Genomic DNA, 22,019 nt, shown 5'->3' with positions numbered 1-22,019 from the left:
AGTGCGCCTCTGTCAAAGCGGCACTTATACTAGTGCTGCTTGCAGGGCTTTTTTTCAATGGGATTTTACTCCCTGCAGCTTGGCCCCGCCCCCCGCTTCCGGCACTTTTTCGTTGTCAGCGGGAGGCACCGCGAGCAGTGCCTCCGAAACACGGATTTTAACAGGATAAAAATGATTAAAATAATACAAATATACCTATGACACAAAATCTGTGTCATAAGTATCTTCTTTGTATTATTTGAATCATTAATGACAGGGGAGGCACTGCCTCCCCTGACTGCACGTCCCTGGAAGTCAGCTACTATGGGCCTAATTCAGATCTGTTTGCTGGGCTGCCTTTTTTGCTGCCCTGTGATCAGATAGTCGCCGTCTACAGGGGGAGTGTATTTTTGCTGTGCAGGTGTGCGGTGGCATGTGTAACAGAGCTGTACAAAATTAGTTTGTGCAGTCCCTGTGCAGCCCAGGACTTACTCTTCCAGTGCGAATTAATCCTGCTGATCAGGGTCGAAGCTGACCTCAGACACCATCCCTGAAAACGCTTGAGCCCGCCTGCGTTTTTCCGGACACTCCCTGAAAACGGTCAGTTGCCACCCATGAACGGCCTCTTCCTGTCAATCACCTAGCGAACGCCCATGCGAATGGATCCTTTGCACCATCCCGTTGCTCATTTGCGAAGTCCGTTATAGCCGGCCGATGCGCCGGCGCATTGCGGTGCATACGCATGCGCAGTTCGGATCTGATCGCCCGCTTATGAAAATGCACAGCAGCGATCAGATCTGAATTACCCCCAATGATGAATAGGAATAGTGGCACTGGAAGTGCTACTTACCCTGCTTATCTGTGGTCATGTAGTTCTTACATATTTATTATAATCCGCATTTTGACTTGAACGGCCCCTCATAACATTCGCAATGTGAAAATGAATATTTTCAGGTGAATGAAGTAAAATTCTTTTGGCAGGAGACAGGCTCCGCTAAAACCTGTCCTTGTGAAGTGCGGGAAGCAGTGTAATGCTATCACAAAGCTTGCTGGTACAGGTCCTTTGCAGCCAATGAGCATGTGCAGCCGCCGGCCGTCACATGTGTCACTGGGGGCCGACAGATTCTCCCTCTTCAAAAAAAATAGCAAATTAGTAGCCCAGAGTTACTAGGCTACTATAGTGTAACCTAATCTGGAGATGGTATTATCCTAGCTGGGCTAAGCTCTGGAATGCGAACCCTATAAGGGCTGTGTATGCTGTCAGAAATGGAGGGACTACAGCAGATATCAGAGCTGAAAACCCGCACCCATTTAAAAAAAATGTATACTACAAGTATCGGGAATGCACATACCCACAATCCAAAAGTGGGCGCAAGTTTGTTTTACGGGCAAAACCTCACATACAATTGAAATCCCCCTATTGTGTACAAATCTTTCATTTTGTGACTTATTGTTAAAACTCATCAACTTAATAATGTTTAATTTTTTATTCTTGTTATCTCTGGATAATTGTTTTCTAATGGAAATAATAGGATTTTAATTACCTACCGGTATATACTTTTCTCGTAGTCCGTAGAGAATACTAGGGTTCCATTTAGTACCATGGGGTATAGACGGGTCCACTAGGAACCATGGGCACTTTAAGAATTTTATAGTGTGGGCTGGCTCCTCCCTCTATGCCCCTCCTACCAGACTCAATCTAGGAAACTGTGCCCAAGGAGACAGACATACTTTGAGAGAAGGATAGATAAGGATAGTGGTGAGATTCCGAACCAGCACACAAACAAGAGGAAAGCTAAGCTAACCAAACTTGAAACATGAACAGCAACAGCTGAACAAAACCACAATACTTAACCAAGTAACAGTACAGGAAGAACGGAGCACCGGGCGGGCGCCCAGTATCCTCTATGGACTACGAGAAAAGGATTTACTGGTAGGTAATTAAAATCCTAGTTTCTCTTACATCCTAGAGGATACTGGGGTTCCATTTAGTACCATGGGGATGTACCAAAGCTCCCAAACCGGGTGGGAGAGTGCGGAGGCTCCTGCAGAACTGATTGACCAAACTGAAGGTCATCAGAGGCCAAAGTATTGAACTTGTAAAACTTAGCAAATGTGTTCGACCCTGACCAAGTAGCTGCTCAGCAGAGCTGTAAAGCCAAGATACCCCGAGCAGCCACCCAAGAAGAACCCACTAACCTAGTCGAGTGGGCCTGAACAGATTTCTGAACTGACAAGCCTGCCGTGGAATAAGTATGCTGGATAGTGAGCCTGGGATCATAGAGAACGAACAACGAGTCAGATTTCCAGTGATGAGCTGTCCTCTTTACATACACCTTCAAAGCCCTCACAACATCCAAAACTTTGGAGTAGCAGAGGTGTCCGTAACAGCCAGAACCATAATAGGTTGGTTGATGTGAAACGCAGACACCACCTTAGGATGGAATTGCTGATGAGTTCTGAGTTCAGCTCTGTCCTCATGAAAAATTAAATAGGGGCTTTTGTGAGACAACGCCCCTAGCTCCGACACACGTCTCCCTGAAGCCAAGGCCAACAGTGTGACTATCTTTCATGTAAGATATACCTCCTGTAATGGTTCAAACCAGTCTGCGATTGGAGGAACTGCAGCACCAAATTGAGATCCCAAGGTGCCGTAGGAGGCACAAAGGGAGGTTGGATGTGCAGAACACCTTTCAAGAACGTCTGGACCTCAAGAAGAGAAGCCAATTTTTTCTGAAAGAAAATGGACAAGGCCAAAATCTGGACTTTAATTGAGCCCAGACGTAGGCCCACATCCACTCCCGACTGCAGAAAAAGCAGGAAACGCCCCAGCTGAAATTCCACCGCAGAATATTTTCTGCTCTCACACCAAGAGACGTATATTTCTTCCAAATATGGTGGTAATGTTTAGACGTTATCCCCTTCCTGGCTTGGATCATAGGGGGTCATTCCGAGTTGTTCGCTCGGTAAATTTTTTCGCATCGCAGCGATTTTCCGCTTAGTGCGCATGCGCAATGTCCGCACTGCGACTGCGCCAAGTAAATTTGCTATGCAGTTAGGTATTTTACTCACGGTTTTTTCTTCGTTCTGGTGATCGTAATGTGATTGACAGGAAGTGGGTGTTTCTGGGTGGAAACAGGCCGTTTTATGGGCGTGTGGGAAAAAACGCTACCGTTTCTGGGAAAAACGCGGGAGTGGCTGGAGAAACGGGGGAGTGCCTGGGCGAACGCTGGGTGTGTTTGTGACGTCAAACCAGAAACGACAAGCACTGAACTGATCGCACTGGCAGAGTAAGTCTCGAGCTACTCAGAAACTGCACAGAGATGTATTTTCGCAATATTGCGAATCTTTCGTTCGCAATTTTAATATGCTAAGATTCGCTCCCAGTAGGCGACGGCTTAGCGTGTGCAAAGCTGCTAAAAGCAGCTTGCGAGCGAACAACTCGGAATGAGGGCCATAGTCGGGATGACTTTGTCAGGGATGCCTCTCCTGGCAAGAATCAGCCGTTCAACTTCAAACGTAGCCGTGGTAAGTCTTGATAGATGAATGGGCCCTATTGCCAAAAATCCTCGCGAAGAGGTAGAGGCCACGGATCTTCGAGGAGCAACTCCAAGAGGTCCACGTACCAGGCCCTTCTTGGTCAGTCCGGAGCAATGAGAATTGCTTGAACCTTTTCCTTTTTTATTCTTTTCAGAATTCTTGGGATCAGAGGAAGTGGAGGAAGCATGTACACCATCTGATATACCCACGGAGTCATCAGAGCATCCACTGCCACTGCCTGTGGGTCTCTCAACCTGGAACAATACCGCTTGAGCTTCTTGTTGAGACGAGAGGCCATCATGTCGATCTGTGTATATCCCCATCGACTTGTCAAGCATATGAACACCTCCGGGTGAAGGCCCCACTCCCCTGTGTGCAGGCCATGTCTGCTGAGGAAGTCTGCTTCATAGTTGTCTACTCCCGGAATGAAGACCGCTGACAACGCTGCAGCATGTTTTTCTGCCGAGAGGAGAATTCTTGACACCTCGGACAGTGCTGCTCCGCTTTTCGTTCTGCCCTGTTGGTTTATGTACGTTACTGCCTCCACATTGTCCGACTGGACCTGAAAGGCCCGATCTTGAAGATATGAGGCTTGCAGAAGGGCATTGTATATAGCCCTGAATTCCAGAATGTTGATTGGAAGGACGACTTCCTGCCTTGACCATCTTCCTTGAAACTGCACCTGCTGGGTGACTGCTCCCCAATCTCTGAGGCTTGCGACCGTGGTTAGCAGAATCCAATTTTGAATCTCAAACCATCAGCCCTCGATCAGGTGAGAAGTCTGTAGCCACCACAGAATGGAGATCCTGGCCTTTGGCAACAGACGGATCCTCTGGTGCATGTGAAGATGTGATCCGGATCATTTGTCCAACAGATCGAGCTGGAAGGGTCGTGCATGAAACCTTCCGTACTGAAGACCCTTGTAAGAGGCCACCATTTTTCCCAGAAGGCGAATGCATGGGTCTACCAATATCCGGGTTGGCTTCAGGACATCCCGAACCATTGACTGGATTACCAATGCCTTTTCCAACGGAAGAAAAACTTTCTGCGACTGTGTGTCCAGTATCATTCCCAGAAATTGGAGTCTCAGAGTGTGCTCTGAGATTTCAGAAGATTCAGAATCCAGCCGTGATCCAGGAGTTGTTGGGTTGTGAGGCCAATGCTGTTCAACAACCTCTCCCTGGATGGAGCCTTTATCAGAAGATTGTCCAGGTACTGAATTATGTGTACTCCCTGCTTGCAAAGGAGAAATATCTCTGCCATCACCTTGGTGAACACCCTCGGTGCCATGGAGAGACCAAAAGGCAGGGCCTGGAACTGGTAGTGACAATCCTGCAGTGCAAACCGTAGATAAGCCTGGTGAGGCGGTCAGATCGGAATGTGAAGGTACTCATCCTTGATATCCAGAGACACTAGGAATTCCCCCTCCTGCAGACCTGAGATCACCGATCTCAGAGACTCCATCTTGAACTTAAACACTTGTAAGTACTGGTTCAATAATTTTAGATTCAGAATCGGCCTTAGCGAATCGTCCGGTTTCGGTACTACAAACAAGTTGGAATAATACCCCTTGTTTTGGAGATGAGGTGGAACTGGAACAATGACCTGCATTTGTACCAGTTTTTGAATGGTATCCTGTAAGGTTATACTTGCCTCCTGTGAAACTGGTAAGCCTTATTTGAAGAATCTGTGGGTGGGAGTTTTTGAAACTCCAGTCTGTAACCCTGGGAAATAAGATTCTGTGACCCAGGGATCCCAGCATGATGTTGTCCAGATGTGACTGAAATTTTTTAGTCGGGCTCCCACCTGCCAGTCTTCCAGGCATCGCAATCCACCGTCATGCTGAAGGCTTTGCAGAAGCAGAGTTGGAGAACCGGCAGTTGCTGGTTTTTGTGGTTTACCTCTAACGCCTCTGGTGGCTGTAGAAGATCCTCTGGCTTTGCCCTTAAATGTGGCAGTCCGAAAAGACTGTAGAGTAGGTTCTGAGTAGGTCTTCCTAGTTGGGGGAGCTGCAGAAGGAAGATATGTAGCCTTACCCACAGTAGCTTTGGAGATCCATTGTCTAGTTCGTCTCCAAATAAGGCCTCTCCTGTGAAGGGTAGGCCTTCCACGTCTTTCCTGGAGTCCGCGTCCGCAGTCCACTGGTGTAACCATAAGCCCCTGCGTGCTGACACTGCCATAGCAGTGGTGCGTGCGTTAAGCAAACCCACTTTTTTTATGGCTTCCACCATAAAGTTCATAGAGTCCTGTATATGTTTCAGAAGTAAAACAATCTCCCCTCTAGATAAGGAATCCAACCCCTCAATTAGGTTACCTGACCATCTAGCAATGGCTTTAGTTATCCACGCACATGCTATAGTGGGTCTCTGGGCCACCCCCAGCAGCCATGTACAAGGACTTGAGTGTAGTATCAATCTTGCGAACAGCCGTGTCTCTCAGGCAGGTTGCACCAGGGACAGGCAACACTATTTTCCTTGACAGCCTGGATACTGATGCATCCACGATCGGTGGATTTTCCAATTTTTTTCCTATCCTCTTGAGAAACAGATGAGATTAACCTTTGAGGGATCTGACATTTTTTATCAGGATTAACCCACGGTTCTTCAAATAGGTTATTCAATCCCTTTGACAAAGGAAAAGTGACAGAGGATTTCTTTGTTACATTAAAATAATATTCCTCACACTCCTCTGCCACTTTATCAGGAATTTGCAGAACGTCTCTGATAGCTTCTATATGAGCCTCTATTCGCTGTGACAGAGCATCGTCCCCCTCTTCTGAATCCACCTCCCCCTCCTCCATGTCTGACCCCTCAGTGTCAGAGTCAGATTGCAGGATAAGAGCCAGAGTTCACTTTTGTGGACAAATGGCAGGGGACTGAGACGCTTGTTTGGGGACTGAGTCTCTATTCATGATCTCATCCACAGACTGTCTTAAGAAATGCGTCTCTTTCTTATTGCGGGCCAATTTATTAGATATATTGGAAATTATTCCTTTAATGGCATCCAGCCGCGCAGGTTAAGCCCTGCTAGCTTGAGAAGGTGCACTACACTGAGTACATAGTAGTGAGCTCCCTGGGGAAGAGGAACACTGGGGGTAATTCTGAGTTGATCGCAGCAGGAACTTTGTTAGCAGTTGGGCAAAACCATGTGCACTGCAGGGGGGGGCAGATATAACATGTGCAGAGAGAGTTAGATTTGGGTGGGTTATTTTGTTTCTGTGCAGGGTAAATACTGGCTGCTTTATTTTTACACTGCAATTTAGATTTCAGATTGAACACACCACACCCAAATCTAACTCTCTCTGCACATGTTATATCTGCCTCCCCTGCAGTGCACATGGGTTTGCCCAACTGCTAACAAAGTTCCTGCTGCGATCAACTCAGAATTACCCCCACTCTGCCGTACATGAAACACACTCTTTGCCTGACATATTGTAAATGTGACAGCAAACACACACACACACACACACACACACACACACACACACACACACACACGGTTAAAAGCACTATTAACCCACAAAGATCCCTTCCAGGGAGACACGAGATATTTTGGAGCCAGCACACAGTGACCTTATTGCTAATGCCAAGCTTAGCCGGGTTGCAGACTAAGTTCCCAGATTGGGGACTTAGTACACTAATAATCGCTCCCCCCCTGCTATGACCCCTGGTACCGCTGAGGTAATCTGGAGTCACACCGGAGAAGCTGCACGTCCTTGTCAGTCAGCGTCTGTGTCTACTGCAGAGGAAAAATGGCGCTGGTGTGCTGCTGGATCCTCTCATAGATAAGCCCCGCCCCTTCAATGGTGCACAATGTTCCTGCTTTTTTTATACTGGCTGAGGTAATTTTGTGCTTAAAATGGAGCCAAATCCGTTTTAAGGCTTTGTTTGCCAGTGTGTGTACTGTGTACAGAGTACTGAGTCTGGAGACACAATCCACCCCAGTGAAAAGCCGCGTGCCTCCGTAACCTCATACCGCCATAATGGCCGGCGACCCGCTAACCGGGTCGCCGGCTTAGTACTCACCACTCTTCTTTCTTCTGGCTCTGTTAGGGATGGTGGCGTGCTGTGGGAATGTACGCTCACCGTGGTGGGGCTTGCGAATAGTTCCTTCAGGAGCTCAGTGTCCTGCCAGCGGGGAACGGGACCATTAACCCTTCAAGAGGTTGCCCCCCCCCCCCCCCCCCCCCCCCCTAAGTCCCATGAAGCAGACAGGTGCCATCCAGACCTGCCTGAAAATAACAAACCGAAAAACAAATGCAGAAAACTCTTCAGGAGCTTCCATAAGCGTGATCGGCTGCTCCGGGCACATTTTGTAAACTGAGTCTGGTAGGAGGGGCATAGAGGGAGGTGCCAGCCCACAGTATCAAATTCGTAAACTGCCCATGGCTCCTAGTGGACCATCTATACCCCATGGTACTAAATGGGACCCCAGTATCCTCTTGGACGTAAGAGAAAAATATAATGCCTTTACAATTATTTATCCAATTTTTTCAAAGCCAGACAGAAAATTGCTTGCAATCGTTACCAAGTCAACAAACACTAACGTTGGTCTAAAGTAGTAGTGTAGGGCACTTTGATGTGGATGACCAGAGAGTCCACCCGCAGTGCCAGTCCTGTTCTGGGGGTACATGGTGCACAGTGTCAGCTGTATTGGGGATGGGTGATAGAATCAAACCTTCTCCTGCTCCGCCTCTGCTGACAGGTATCCCGGACTGACAGGAGCCGCAGCCGTCTCCTAACCCTCCTACTGGACCCCATTCCACTGCCACTAAACCCATGCTGACAGAACCAGCCTAGCAGTGATGGACTGTTGCTGCTTGCTTCTGACTCACCTCTCGGCTTCTGCTCCATCCAGTGATGGACAGCCCAAACAAGTTTAATTTTCCCAACTAGTTGAAACCGGTTGGGTATACGTGACCGGCAGTCAGGAGACCGGTGGTCAGTATACCGCCACAGGTATCCTGGCAGCAGAATGCCAGCGGGGGGGGCACAAGCCCTTTGCTGGCTCGGTGGCAACCTGCGATTGCCATATGTGCTATTCCCACTCTGTGGGTGTCGTGGACACCCGCGAGTGGGAATAGTCCCAGCTTATCAGCATGCCGACTGTCATGTTTTTCAGGGGGCAGGATGTAGGGGGAGGTGTTGTGACCTGAGGTCTCCTGACTGCCAGTCACATAACTACGTTTCATTGTAACGACCATTATTTGAAGTTTTGGGGGTTTTGATTATCGTTTGGCTTCATGGGGCCACAAAATAATACCAGTTCTTATTATGCTGCATAGTAGTTTCCAATATTCAAATTACGCCACACAATTGCACCACTTACACACATTACACCAGGTAGAGCCCGTTTTACACATTATGCCAGGTAGAGCCCCTATCACACATTACACCAGGTAGAGCCCCTGTCACCCATTATGCCAGGTAGTGCCCCCATTATACACATTACGGCAGATAGAGTCCCCTATTACACATTACTCCATGTAGTGCCCCATTTTACACATTTCTTCAGGTAGTGCCCCTATCACACATTACACCATGTAGAGCCCCATTTTACACATTATGGCAGGTAGAGTCCCATTTTACACATTATGCCAGGTAGAACCCCATTTAACACATTACTCCAGGTAGAGCCACCTATCACACATTATGCCAGGTAGTGCCCCATTATACACATTACGGCAGATAGAGTCCCCTTTTACACATTACGCCATGTAGTGCCCCATTTTACACATTACTCCAGGTAGTGCCCCTATCACACATTACACCATGTAGAGCCCCATTTTACACATTAAGGCAGGTAGAGTCCCCTTTTACACATTATGCCAGGTAGAACCCCATTTTACACATTGCTCCAGGTAGAGCCACCTATCACACATTATGCCAGGTAGAGTCCCCTCTTACACATTATGGCAAGTAGAGTCCCCTTTTACACATTACGGCAGGCAGAGCCCCCTTTTACACATTACGGCAGGCAGATCTCCCTTTTACACATTATGGCAGGCAGAGCTCCCTTTTACACATTACAGCAGGCAGAGCTCCATTTTACACATTACAGCAGGCAGAGCTCCCTTTTACACATTATGGCTTGCAGAGCCCCTTTTACACATTATTTCAAGCAGAGCTCCCTTTCACACATTACGTCAGGCAGAGCTCCCTTTTACACATTACGGCAGGTGGAGTCCCGTTTTACACATTACAGCAGGCACAGTCCCCTTTTACACATTACGGCAGGCAGAGTCCTTTTCACACATTATGGCAAGCAGAGCTCCCTTTCACACATTACAGCAGGCAGAGCTCCCTTTTACACATTATGGCAGGTAAAGTCCCCTTTTACACAGTATGGCAGGTAGAGTCCCCTTTTACACAGTAGGCAGATAGAGTCCCCTTTTACACAGTAGGCAGATAGAGTCCCCTTTTGCTCATTATGGCAGGCAGAGTCCCCTTTTACACATTTTGCCAGGTAGAGTCACGAGAGAGAGAGAGAGGGAGGGAGACAGAGAAAGAAAGGTGGCAGGTAGAGACAGTGGTGGGATGGAGACAGAGAGAGGGGTGAGAGGGGTAGAGAGGAGAGAGTGGGAGAGACACACACACAGCATTACCTATGTGATGATGGCTGGAGTGCAGGCAGTCATGGTGGCGGTGGGGGGATGTCCCTATGCTGGTGATGGCTGTAGCTGCGGTACACTATGGAATCAGAGCTACTGCTTGAGCTGCCGCCACTCCATCCTCCCGGCATCCCCTGCGTGGCTCCCTGCCTGGAGGAGGCGTGTCTCCAGCCTCCTGTATGGTGCAGGGACACTGTCTTGCTGCACCAGTAAAGGAGGAGGGTAGAGGAGCAGGGCAGAGCTGCAGCACACAGGACAGGGAGACAGAGATAGTGGCCAATCAGGGTGGATGCGGATGGCGTACCCACAGTGCAAATGCACTGTGTGCAAAGCACCATCTGCCCACACCTAGGTACGGCCCTTGGCTACATGCTTGACCTGACCATGCTCTAAAAATTTTGTATTGTGACTGGGAATTATCACCAAATAAATTTACTGACACAAGATATAGGGAGAACTCCTTACTGACCTAATTTTTGTAAGTGGAAGGAAGCATGGCCTCACCCAAAATGGTCCTTACTGACCCAATTTTTGTAAGTGAAAGGAAGCATGGCTTTATCCAAAATGTGTGTGGTTTCGGCAGATCTGGGCATGGAACACACACAGGGCTACCGCCAGCCACAGCTGCCGGTAGTGTAGCGTTGTCATGCCAGGCGCTCACACAGCCCAGCCGAGCACATGCTCTTCACGCCACTGGTCTCCTTGCTGACGTCAGACACTAGTTCTCCCGTGCTGCACACCCGTCACTTCATTGGCCACTCCCTCATTCACTCCAAAGCCACTGTCCAATCACAAGAGCCCTGGTAGGAGACATAACGTCCCATCCCGCCTCAGCCACAGGCAGCATATATTAACCCTTTGGGAGTGAGTTTTGAGGACAGTTTCCCGGATGCCACACAGAGAGGCTGTAATTTCTCCCTGTCTCCCCAGTGACAGCTGTCACAGGCACCCTTCAGAGGGGACATCCTCCGGACAGGAATGGCTGGGTATGCACACTACAAGCTCCAGAGAGGCAGAGCTTGCTGCTGGGAGCTGGTCTGGAGTTCCGGGGCCTGGACCATTCCATTTTGTACCCAATCCCATCTAAAACTGGTTTGCATAAATGTGTTCCCAATGGTCCTTACTGACCCAATTTTTGAAAGTAAAAGGAGGCATGGCTTCACCCAAAATGTGTGTGGTTTCAGCAGATCTGGGCATGGAACACACACAGATGCCCCGATAATCAACTCTATGGTCACGCAGAATGGCTGCAGTACGTTAGATGCTGGCAGCATGTTCTCTGCACAAGGGATTGTTCCCCAGTCCCTCACCCAATGCTTTATTCCTGTCACTCACTTTACAAATGAATCCATACAGTGAGTGACATTACAGGGGTACCTTGCCACGTGCGCAGTGAGGCCATTGCGCAGACGCAGTCAGTTGAATCCTTAGAGCGAGTGACATCGCATAGGTACCTTGGCACGTGCGCAGTGAGGCCATGGCGCAGACACAGTCAGCCGATAATCACTCAACTCTACAAATATCGGCATTGCATAAATAATCAGGCCCTAAAGCCCTATCACATGTATACGCAAATCCACACTAGGGTTCATTCTCCATACCTCCCAGCTGTCCCGCATTCAGCAGTAGAGTCCCTTTTTTCTAGGACTGTCCCATCCACGGACCTCAGTGTCCTGCGATGGGAGTGGGGAGAGCACACACTGTTATACTGTATGCCTGAAGGCACCCCAGCATCTCGGAGAGTTCTGGGCATGCCCCAACTATGATGGCAAAGGAGGTTGCCATGAAGTTCCACTCCTTTCCCCTAACAATCCATCCCTTTTGTCCCGCTCCAAGAATCACCGATGTTGGGAGGTATGATCAGAGCCGGCCATTGGCATAGGCAAACTAGGCAATTGCCTAGGGCATTTGGTATGCCTAGGGGCATCAGCAGCTTCTGCTGATTAAAATGATATGCAGCATGCCTACATTCTGTATGTAGCATTTCATATGCAGATACAGCCACAGTCTCACACAGTATATAGGCATGCTGCACATCAGTTTAATCAGCAGAAGCTGCTTGTGCATCCTAGCCACATAGCAATGCAAATAAAATGCATTTTCATTAAAAAAAAAAAAGTGCCCGACGTTAGCATTGATGCAAGATTTGTGAGGACACATCTGTATCCAAGCAGAGGCAGAGGTCACAGTGTTAGTGGAAGTGTGAGTGCTGTGTGCATGTGTGTGGGTTGGTTGTGCAGTAGTGTTCGGAATATGTGTAAGGAGCATTATGTGTGCCATGTAAAAATGCATTAATAATGTGCAACATATGTGTATAAGGGCCACTATGTGTGTCATTATGTGTATAAGGGCATTAATAATGTGCGGCATATGTGTAAAAGGGTACTACTGTATGTGTGTCATTATGTGTATAGGGGCACTAATAATGTGCAGCAAATGTGTAGGGGGCACAATGTGTGTCATTATGTGTATAAGGGCATTAATAATGTGCGGCATATGTGTAAGGGACATTATGTGTAAAAGGGCATTAATAAAGGTTGTCATAATGTGTAAGGTGCATTATGTTTAAGGACAATAATGTGTCTCATATGTGTAAGGGCATTACTGTGTGGAATTGTGTATAAATGCATTACTAATGTGTGGCATTATGTGTATAAGGTGCTCTACTATGTGGCGTTGCATATAGAAAGGGCACTACTGTGTCGTCTAATGTGAATAAAGAGCAATAAGGTGTGGTGTAATGTGAATAAGGAGCAATTCAGTGTGATGTAATGTGAATAAGGGGCTCTACTGTGAGGAGTAACTTTTATAAGGTAAAGTGATACTACTGTGGGATGTAATATGAATTATGGACACTATCGCAAGATAAAATGTGAATAAAGTTGCAGTACTGTGTGGCGTAATTGGAATTGGGGTTTCTATTGTGTGGCCATGCCCCTTCCAAGCAAGAAGATGCCCCTTTTTGGGCTGTGCGTCAAATGTGCGAACTGTTCCTATTTAAAATATAGGTGGTACAAGGACTGCTATGGGTGAGGGGTGATGGTGCTGGGAAAGAGGTGCAAGGTCAGAGGCAGAACCAGCGGTGGTGCTAGGGGGCACCAGCCAAAATCTTGCCTAGGGCATCATATTGGTTAGGGCCGGCACTGGGTATGATTGTTAATTTCAGGAACCAATTAACCTACCAGTATATTTTTGGATTGTGGGAGGAAACCGGAGGAAACTCACATAGGCACAGGGAGAATATACAAACTCCACACAGTTAGGGCATGTTTCAAAATTTTGAACAAATGCAATTTTTTTGTTATCCTGTACCACTATGCTCATTTATCTGAACAATGAATTTGCCATGCTTTTTCCCTAGTTGGCAGTGTAGTACTAGGCCCACTGGAAAAATGCAGTAATAGTAGGGGCCCATGCTTAGGGGTGTGGTCAGCCTACACAGAAACTTGGCTAACCAGTCTGGGCCCCTTGATAAATATAATCCATGTATGATAATGTGCCAGACAGTAATGCACTGTAGAAAACTGAATATATAGTCCTGTTCAGTATAATGAAACATATGTATAATGTATAATTCAAGTGCACAGTCTGAGCCCTAGAGGTTTGGAGTGAGCCCTCAGGTAGTGGGGTCCACCCGGAGTTTACCCTGTACCCCTGTGGGCCAGTCTAACCCTTCTTAGGTATAACATAAATGAATTAATAATGGCTGTGCTGTACTGTACTGTGCTATGACAGTGACTACAGAGAAGTGTATGCAAGATCCTGTATGGGGATTAAACCAGAACATTATTCTAAGTGCTGATGTGACCTATTTTAAAAGCTGGTCTGACTGGAGAAGAGCTCGGCCATTGGCTACTTTCAGTCATATTATTTATCTGGAGACACTCGTGATACCATGCATGGAAATAAAGCTTCATTACGTAACTGCTACAGTGCAAAGAAAAAAAAATTTTTACCAAGCAACCTGAGCACAGGTGAGAAAAGATTGTTTCATTTATTTTTCCAGCAACAAAGGCCTTGTAGACGTCTGTTTCTTCTCCTGATAGGAAAAATCATCATCATTTTATGAAGTACTGCATAATGATCTTTCTATCTCCTCTCATGTCTGCATTTGTCTACCTAGTACAGTATGTCCCTGCTTTATGTATGCTCTGGTTCCCCCTGTCCCACACTGAACAATACCCTGGCATCTTACACATGAACAACAATAACAACAATAATGTATAATAGAACTGTATGCACTGCAGTACGATATATATATATATATATATATATATATATATACATAGAAGTTCAGATATACATAGTAATGTAATATTGCACCTGCCTGCAACCCATTTCACCCAGGTGGCTGTAGAGGATCTGGGGTGAGCTGCCCTGTCACTTCACCCAGCATAAGAATTGATGGCACTTATTCTAGTATATTTTACCTTGATCCAGTGTTTGGATTGACATATAAAAGGATTATAACAATCTATTACATATATAAAAACATATTCACAACATATGCCAAATATAAAAACATTTTCTCCAAAATTTGGTTTAAGAAATGGCTTATGTACTGTATGTCAATTTGTCAGTTAGGTGGTGTCCATTTCCATGTATACCCCTATAGCTTTAAGTCCAAACTCCTATGGTATTATTCCTCAGATATTGTATATGATCCAACAAAGTGGCATATTTACCAATCGCATCTAGAGTATAGTTTTGTATTCCACTGTGTCCTCAGAGGATGTGGCGTGGATATATGGGTAACAGTTACGCTTGTTGTTTTTGGAACATAAGGTAAACCAAGTAGGTGTGTAGATACTGGGGTTGGTTCAGACACACTTGTATGCGATGTCCTTTTAGTATGATGGGTTGGGTAGAACTGACGCGTTTCACTGTGCCCTAATTACAGCTTTGTCAAATCGGAACTCTGAATATCCATGCCGTATTCTCTGTGGACCCACACCTGAATACAGAACTTAAGGGCCCTACACACTTGCCGATACCACTGAAAGATATGAATGATCTTGTTCATTAATGAACGAGATATCGTTCATATCTTTCAGTGTGTATGCACCAGCGATGAACAATGCGCGACCCCGAGCTTGTTCATTGTTGGTGCCGGCTTGTTCATACCTGCAAGCCAAAATGGAAAATATCATCCATATTAGCATGCAGGGCTATGGAGCCGGGTTGTCCAGGCAGCTCGGCGGCCAGTCGTCAAGTGTGTTGGGCCCATTACTCGCTGTAAAATCTATCCTCTAGCTGCGATTGGTAAATATGCCACTTTATTGTATCATATACAATATCTGAGGAATAATAGCATAGGAGTTTGGAGTTAAAGCTATAGGGGTATACATAGTAACAGACACTACCTAACTGACTAATTGTCCTAAATAAGTCATTTCTTCAAGCAAATTTAGGTGAAAATGTTTTTATATTTGATGCATGTTGTGAACATGTTTTTATATATGTAATAAATTGCTATAATCCTTTTACATGTATGCATAGTCTGTATAATCACTGAATCAAGGTAAAATATACTAGTATAGGTGCTGCTACTTCTATTGCTATCTGCTTTAACATCGGGGAGTGACTCTCCCCATTTCTATAAGCAGCTGTTGGTGCAGAAAAACATATCAAGTGCCCACTATACCTTCCTGTTAAGGTAATTTCCTTGCTTCCCACCCTGCCCAGCTACCTCCCTCTCTCACCTGGGTGGTCCAGGGCAGATGTTCCCTGTGCAGGGCCCCCTGTCCGGGAGAGTGCAGGCTCTGGTGTTGATGCTGCCACTGCTGCTGGCTGGGAGGACGGAGGAGGAGGAACACTAAGGAGAGGGAAGAGCCGCTGGTTCCAGGAGATCTGCGTTAATTGCACTCCATGTCTGATCTTCCCACCGTCTCCACGGACACTATTGCTGCTGGCTGGGAGTGCGGAGTAGGAAGGAGAGAGAAGGATGCCGGCCGCCACTTGCACTCCACGTCTGGTATTCCCGCTGCCTCTGGGGACACCGCTGCTGCTGGCTGGGAGTGCAGAGGAAGAAGGAGAGGGAAGAGTGCCGGCCGCCATTTGCACTCCACATCTGGTCTTTCCGCTGCCTCTGGGGACACCGCTGCTACTGGCTGGGAGTGCAGAGGAGAAAGAAGAGGGAAGAGCACCGGACGCCACTTGCACTCCCCATTTGGTCTTTCCGCTGCCTCTGGGGACACCGTTGCTTCTGTCAGGCTCCCACCACTACAGCCAGGTGAGTAATGTCATACGCCGGGTCCTGCCGCCGCTTCTGCCGTGTATGGGTGATTGAACAGCGGATCCAGCACTGGATCCGCCTGTCCAATCACAGCTGCCTCGCTGACAGGGACGTGTTTTGCTGTGGGCTGAAAGCCCGTCCCTGTCAACAAGGCACTTCTATAAGTACAGCTTTTCCCTGTTTTTTTTTAATAGACTTTTACAGCACAGTGCTTAGACCCGCCCCCCCTTGTTAATGGGAGGTCCTCCCAAACTACTTTAATGTGTTAAAATTAGTAGATTAATATGAAGAAGTTATTTATGACACAGAATATGTGTCATAAGTATTTTCTTTCTATTATTGGAATCATTAATGACAGGGGAGGCACTGCCTCCCCTGATTGCACGTCCCTGCTCCCTTTAGGCGGAAAAAGGGCCGATGGAAGGGTGTTGGGCGCTCCTCTGCAAATTACAAATTTGTGCCCTAACCCCCGTACTGTGTAAAGGAACAGTACACGCTGAAGTCGTGCTGCGCAGAAAAGGGGTGTAGTATTGCAAGGAAGGGGCATGTCCACACAATAGTACCCCCAATTCAAATGACTCCATACAGTAGCACAATCTTATTGTCATTACACTGCACATAGGGGGTTATGCAGAGGTGGATGCAGATCGTTGCATCTGCAGCAAGATCTGCGTCCATCTCTTCACATACTGGGGGCCGCCCAGCACAGGGCAAGGCCACTCAGCATGTGTGGCGCTGCCTCATGATGCATCCGCGCATTTATTTAAGGTCACCCCTGTCTTCGCAGTCTGGCTGCATTGGCAGGCGGTCCGCCGCCATTTTTTTCATTAGTGCGGCTACGCTGACGCCAAGCAGCTGCCCCGAAAACACTCGTGATATGCCCCCATTTTGGCCACCACGCCCACAAAAAACCTCCCGCCGTAGTCAATCACCTTGCAGCTGTATCCCGCACCATCTATTAATACGGTAACCGTAGCTCACATAGAGGAGGCAGCACTACCTGTACAGAACTCCCATGCCCAGGCAAGGAGGGAATGCAGTTCTGCCCCATTCCAGCCCACTTTAACTCCTGAGTGGAGGGTCCATGCAGCAGGTGAGTGGCAGAAGCAGACTATGGGTGGTATTCAAATGATATATCACGCCCAATCTCCTTTCTAAAGTGATCCCCATTTTGCATATATCGCGCCCATGGTAATCAGGTTTAGCTGCATAAAGGGTTGGACGCCTCGCTAGTGAACTGAAATGATAATACCACACCAATCAGCAGAAACAGAACAAGCGTGGAAGGGGGTGAAAAGAATTGAATAGCGCCCTATGGGGGTCATTCCGAGTTGATCGCTAGCTGCCATTGTTTGCTGCGTAGCGATCACTGAAAAATATGGCTAATCTGTGCATGCGTATGCATCGCAATGCGCGCACGCATCGTACGGGTACGAAGTCTTTTATGGGTTTGCACTGGTTCTAGCGACGATTCCAATCGCAGAGCCGAACGCAAGGAAATTGACAGGAAGAGGGCGTTTATGGGTGTCAACTGACCGTTTTCTGGTGTGTTTAGAAAAACGCAGGCGTGGCCGGGCGTTAGCTGGGATGGTATCTGACATCATTACCGTGTCACTCGTCGCAGAAATTTTCGGACAGGATAAGTAACTACAGGGCTGGTCTTGTTTTGCACAAAATGTGTTTGCAGGTGCTCTGCTACACAGGCGTTCGCACTCCTGTAAAGCGAAAATACACTCCCCCGTGGGGGGAGCTAAAAACTGCTAGAGAGCGATCAACTCGGAATGACCCCCTATATGTCTGGAAATAGTTAAGATAGCATATCCTCCTCTGCATGCATAATGCACTATGAACATAAAATGATGAATAATAAGAATAACTAACAAAATCGCATTGTGTATAAGGGGTACTACAAGCATAATGTCAATATGGGGCAGTACTGTGTGTCGTAACGTGAGTAAGGAGCAATATTCTGAGGTGTAATATCAAATAGGCCCGCATTCAGATGGACGCAGCCGCGCGTCTGTATGCAGAGGCTGCGTCCAACTTGCGTCCTCAATGCTGCCTATTACTTGATCACCGCCGGCCGCGTTTCACCATTATGCATGTTGATATGGGCGGCTGCGGTGGCTCCGGAGGGAGGCGCATAGCAGAGAGAAGCCAGCCCTCCTCGTAGGATGCCTTCCTTATAATTGAAGCCGCTGACCACTGGCGTATTTATAATGGGTGCAGTGTGTGCAGTGCACACGGGCCTCCGGGGGTCAAGGGGGCCCACACCGCACTTATAAGTTATAACAGCTTTGTAAAGTTTTAACTATGCAATGTAATCACTACTATGCTATAAAAATCCAGATCACTCAAATCCAATGAAAGTAGTAGTTGATAATTTACCTATTAATACTTCAGTACAAGCAGTTGAGATCCTTTCTGAAGAGACTTACCTGCTTACTTGTACAGTCAGTTTTGTATATGTGCTTCCTATTTGTAATGCAGGATTCAAAGACCATGAACAGCCATGTGTATAGTCACGCTTGAAGAAAACTTTTAATTAAACACCAAATTTTGTATGTTTCCTTCTTCTAAAATAAAGTACCAGTAATTGACCAAAAAAATTCAAGTACTTTTCACAACTTATTACAGAGATGTATTGCAGTATGTGGCATAATGTATACTGGGCATTACGATAAGGAGGAAAAATGACAAATAATGTAAAAGGCATAAATCAGGATTATTTTTTTTCCTGCAATGCCACACCCCTTTCCGCAAAACCACACCCATTTCAGCAAGGCCAAGCCCCTTTTTTGTGGCGCACGTTCCTACGGCGCGCGCAGATTCATTGCTTTTCTAGTGGCAATTATGGGTGGGGGGGGGGGGGGGGGGGGGCAGGACGCCAGAGAATGTTTTGGCTTGGGGGAGAAAAATTTCTAGTTACGCCACTGTATTAAGATTGTATTTCCTATGCACAAAAATGTACGGTCATGAGCTAATTTGCATGTTTTGCCATTGCATAGACTTGGAAATATATGCAATTTACTTTGGGAACAGAAGTGGATATAGAAAACAGTGGGCAAATATGAGTCCTTCTAAGCCAATTAAATGTAAAAGTTACTCAAGGCTTAAAATGACTGACACAAGCAGTGAAAAGATTTTTTTCCCCCAGCAACATAAAAAGTTCAATCATAGCATGGGGCATACACATAGTAAAATTAGCCATTTCGCTAAATGGGAAAAAGCGTCATTCCCACAAGACTAAAAACTAAGAGAGGTTCTACAAGAAAAACGTTAAATATTACGAGACTAATATTTTAAAGAGGGAAATGTCATCTAGATTGGTGGCTCCCACTAATGACTTCACCTACACTTTGCAAATACTGTCCCAGTGGCGCATGCAGGGGGGATTACTGAGTACTCAGAAACCCCCCATGATGGACCAAATTATTTTTTCCAGAGACAGCTATGTCTCCGTCTCAAAATAAACAATGATTGCAATCGCGATCGTGACCACAGCAGAGAACTTTTCCCAGCAGAGCTCTCTAACAGAATGTCACGGACTAGAGAGCTGTGTGAACAATATGTGTGTGTGTGTGTGTGTGTGTGTGTGTGTGTGTGTGTGTGGTGTACTATGTATGTGTGTGCAATGTTTGTGGTGAGCTATGTGTGTTTGTGTGGTATACTATGTTTATATGTATATGTTTTGCACTATGTATGTGTGTGTGGTATGTTTACTGTGTGTGTGTGTGTGTGTGTGTGTGTGTGTGTGTGTGTGTGTGTGTGTGTGTGTGTGTGTGCAATGTGTTTATTTGTGTGGTGTTCTATGTAATGTATGTATGTGTATGCAATGTGTGTGGTGTGATATGTATACAGTATGTGTGTGTGCGTGTGTGTGTTTTGCTATGTTTGTGTATTTTAGATGAGCGGTTTGGTTCTCAGAACCAAACCCCCCCGAACTTCACACTCCGAGCCTGAATCCGAGTCTGACTCTGGACTTCCCGCCAGACTCAGAAACCAGACCTAGGCAAAATGTAATCATCCTGCTGTTGGAATCTCGTGGGATTTGGATTCCATATAAAGAGCCGCTCGTCACCACCATTTTCACTCCGGACTTGGAGAGTGAGGGAGACAGACCTCTGTTTCATTGTGGGTGGTGGAGTCAGGTGGGGTCAGTGTGTGCCCTGTAGGGGTGCTGTTCCTGTCACTGTGGTGTCCCTGTGCTGTTATGGGTGCTGTCCTGGCTGTCATTGGTGTTTCGTGTGCTGTTATGGGTGCTGCAGCTGCCCATGGGTGTCGCTGTCCTGGCTGTCACTGTGTTGTACAGGAGGCTGAGGCACTGTCCCCCTTTATGCTGTGAAAATACAGGGGTGCTGGCCCTGTCTTGTATGCTGTAAAAATTCAGGGGTGCTGTTGTTAAAATAAAAGTACACTGGCCCTGTATGCTGTAAAAATTCAGGGGTGCTGTTGTTAAAATAAAACTACACTGGTCCTGTATGCGGTAAAAATACAGGGGTATTGTTTTTCAAATAAAAGTACACTGGCCCTGTATGCTGTAAAAATTCATGTATGCTGTTGTTAAAGTAAAAGTTACACTGGCCCTGTATGCTGTAACAATCAAAGGTGCTGTTGTTAAAATTAAAGCACACTGGTCCTGTTTGCTGTAAAAATAGGGGGGTGCTGTTGTTAAAATAAAAGTACACTGGCCCTGTATGTTTTAAAAATTCAGGGGTGCTGTTGTTAAAATAATAGTACACTGGCCCTGTATGCTGTAAAAATTCAAGGGTGTTGTTAAAATAAAAGCACACTGGTCCTGTATGCTGTAAAAATACATGGGTGCTGTTGTCAAATAAAAGTACACTGGCCCTGTATGCTGTAAGAATACAGGGGTGCTGTTGTTAAAATAAAAATACACTGGCCCTGTATGACGTAAGAATACAGGGATGCCGTTGTTAAAATAAAAGTACACTGGCCCTGTATGCTGCAAAAATTCAAGGGTGTTGTTAAAATAAAAGTACACTGGTCCTGTATGCTGTAAAAATACAGGGGTGCTGTTGTTAAAATAAAAGTACATTGGTCCTGTATGCTGTAAAAATACAGGGGTGCTGTTGTTAAAACAAAAGTACACTGGCACTGTATCCTGTAAGAATACAGGGGTGCTGTTGTTAAAATAAAGAGGCACTGTTCTGTGTGCTGTAATAATAAAGGGGTGCTGTCCTGTGAAATGGAGAACAAAAATGTGGAGGAAAATATAGTGGAAGATCAGGAACCACTTCCAGTTCCTAGTACTAGTGCTGAAGCTGCTGCTGCATACAGGAAGGTGCCAGCACCCTTGTATTTAAACAACACCCCTGTAATTTTATAGCATACAAGACAGGGCCAGTGTACATTTATTTTCACAGCACCCCTGAATTTTTACAGCATACAAGACAGGGCCAGTGTACCTTTACAACACCCCTGTATTTTTTACAGCATACAGGACAAAACCAGCACCCCTATATTTTCACAGAATAAAGGACAGAACCAGCACCCCTGTATTTTCACAGCATACAGGATAGTGCCCCTGTACAGCACAGTGACAGCCAGGACAGCAACACTCATGTACAGCTGCAGCACCCCTAACAGCACAGGACAGCACAGTGACAGGACAGCACCCCTAACTGCACAGGA

At 46.6% G+C, this 22,019-nt stretch overlaps 1 long non-coding RNA gene across 1 annotated transcript in view; it reads right to left on the bottom strand.

Moving 5' to 3' along the window:
• LOC134907503 (uncharacterized) overlaps positions 1 to 15,857 on the bottom strand; it is a 47,997-nt gene extending 32,140 nt beyond the window's left edge. The window contains exon 1 of the long non-coding RNA XR_010175774.1: positions 15,832 to 15,857. This is a non-coding gene — a long non-coding RNA (uncharacterized LOC134907503). The remainder of the gene's footprint in view (positions 1 to 15,831) is intronic.
• Between the last annotated feature and the right edge of the window lie 6,162 nt (positions 15,858 to 22,019).

Source organism: Pseudophryne corroboree, chromosome 1 (genome assembly GCF_028390025.1).
Source record: "Pseudophryne corroboree isolate aPseCor3 chromosome 1, aPseCor3.hap2, whole genome shotgun sequence".
NCBI lineage: Eukaryota > Metazoa > Chordata > Amphibia > Anura > Myobatrachidae > Pseudophryne > Pseudophryne corroboree.
Note: the sequence above shows the minus strand (reverse complement) of the source record. Positions and strands in the feature narration are given on the sequence as shown.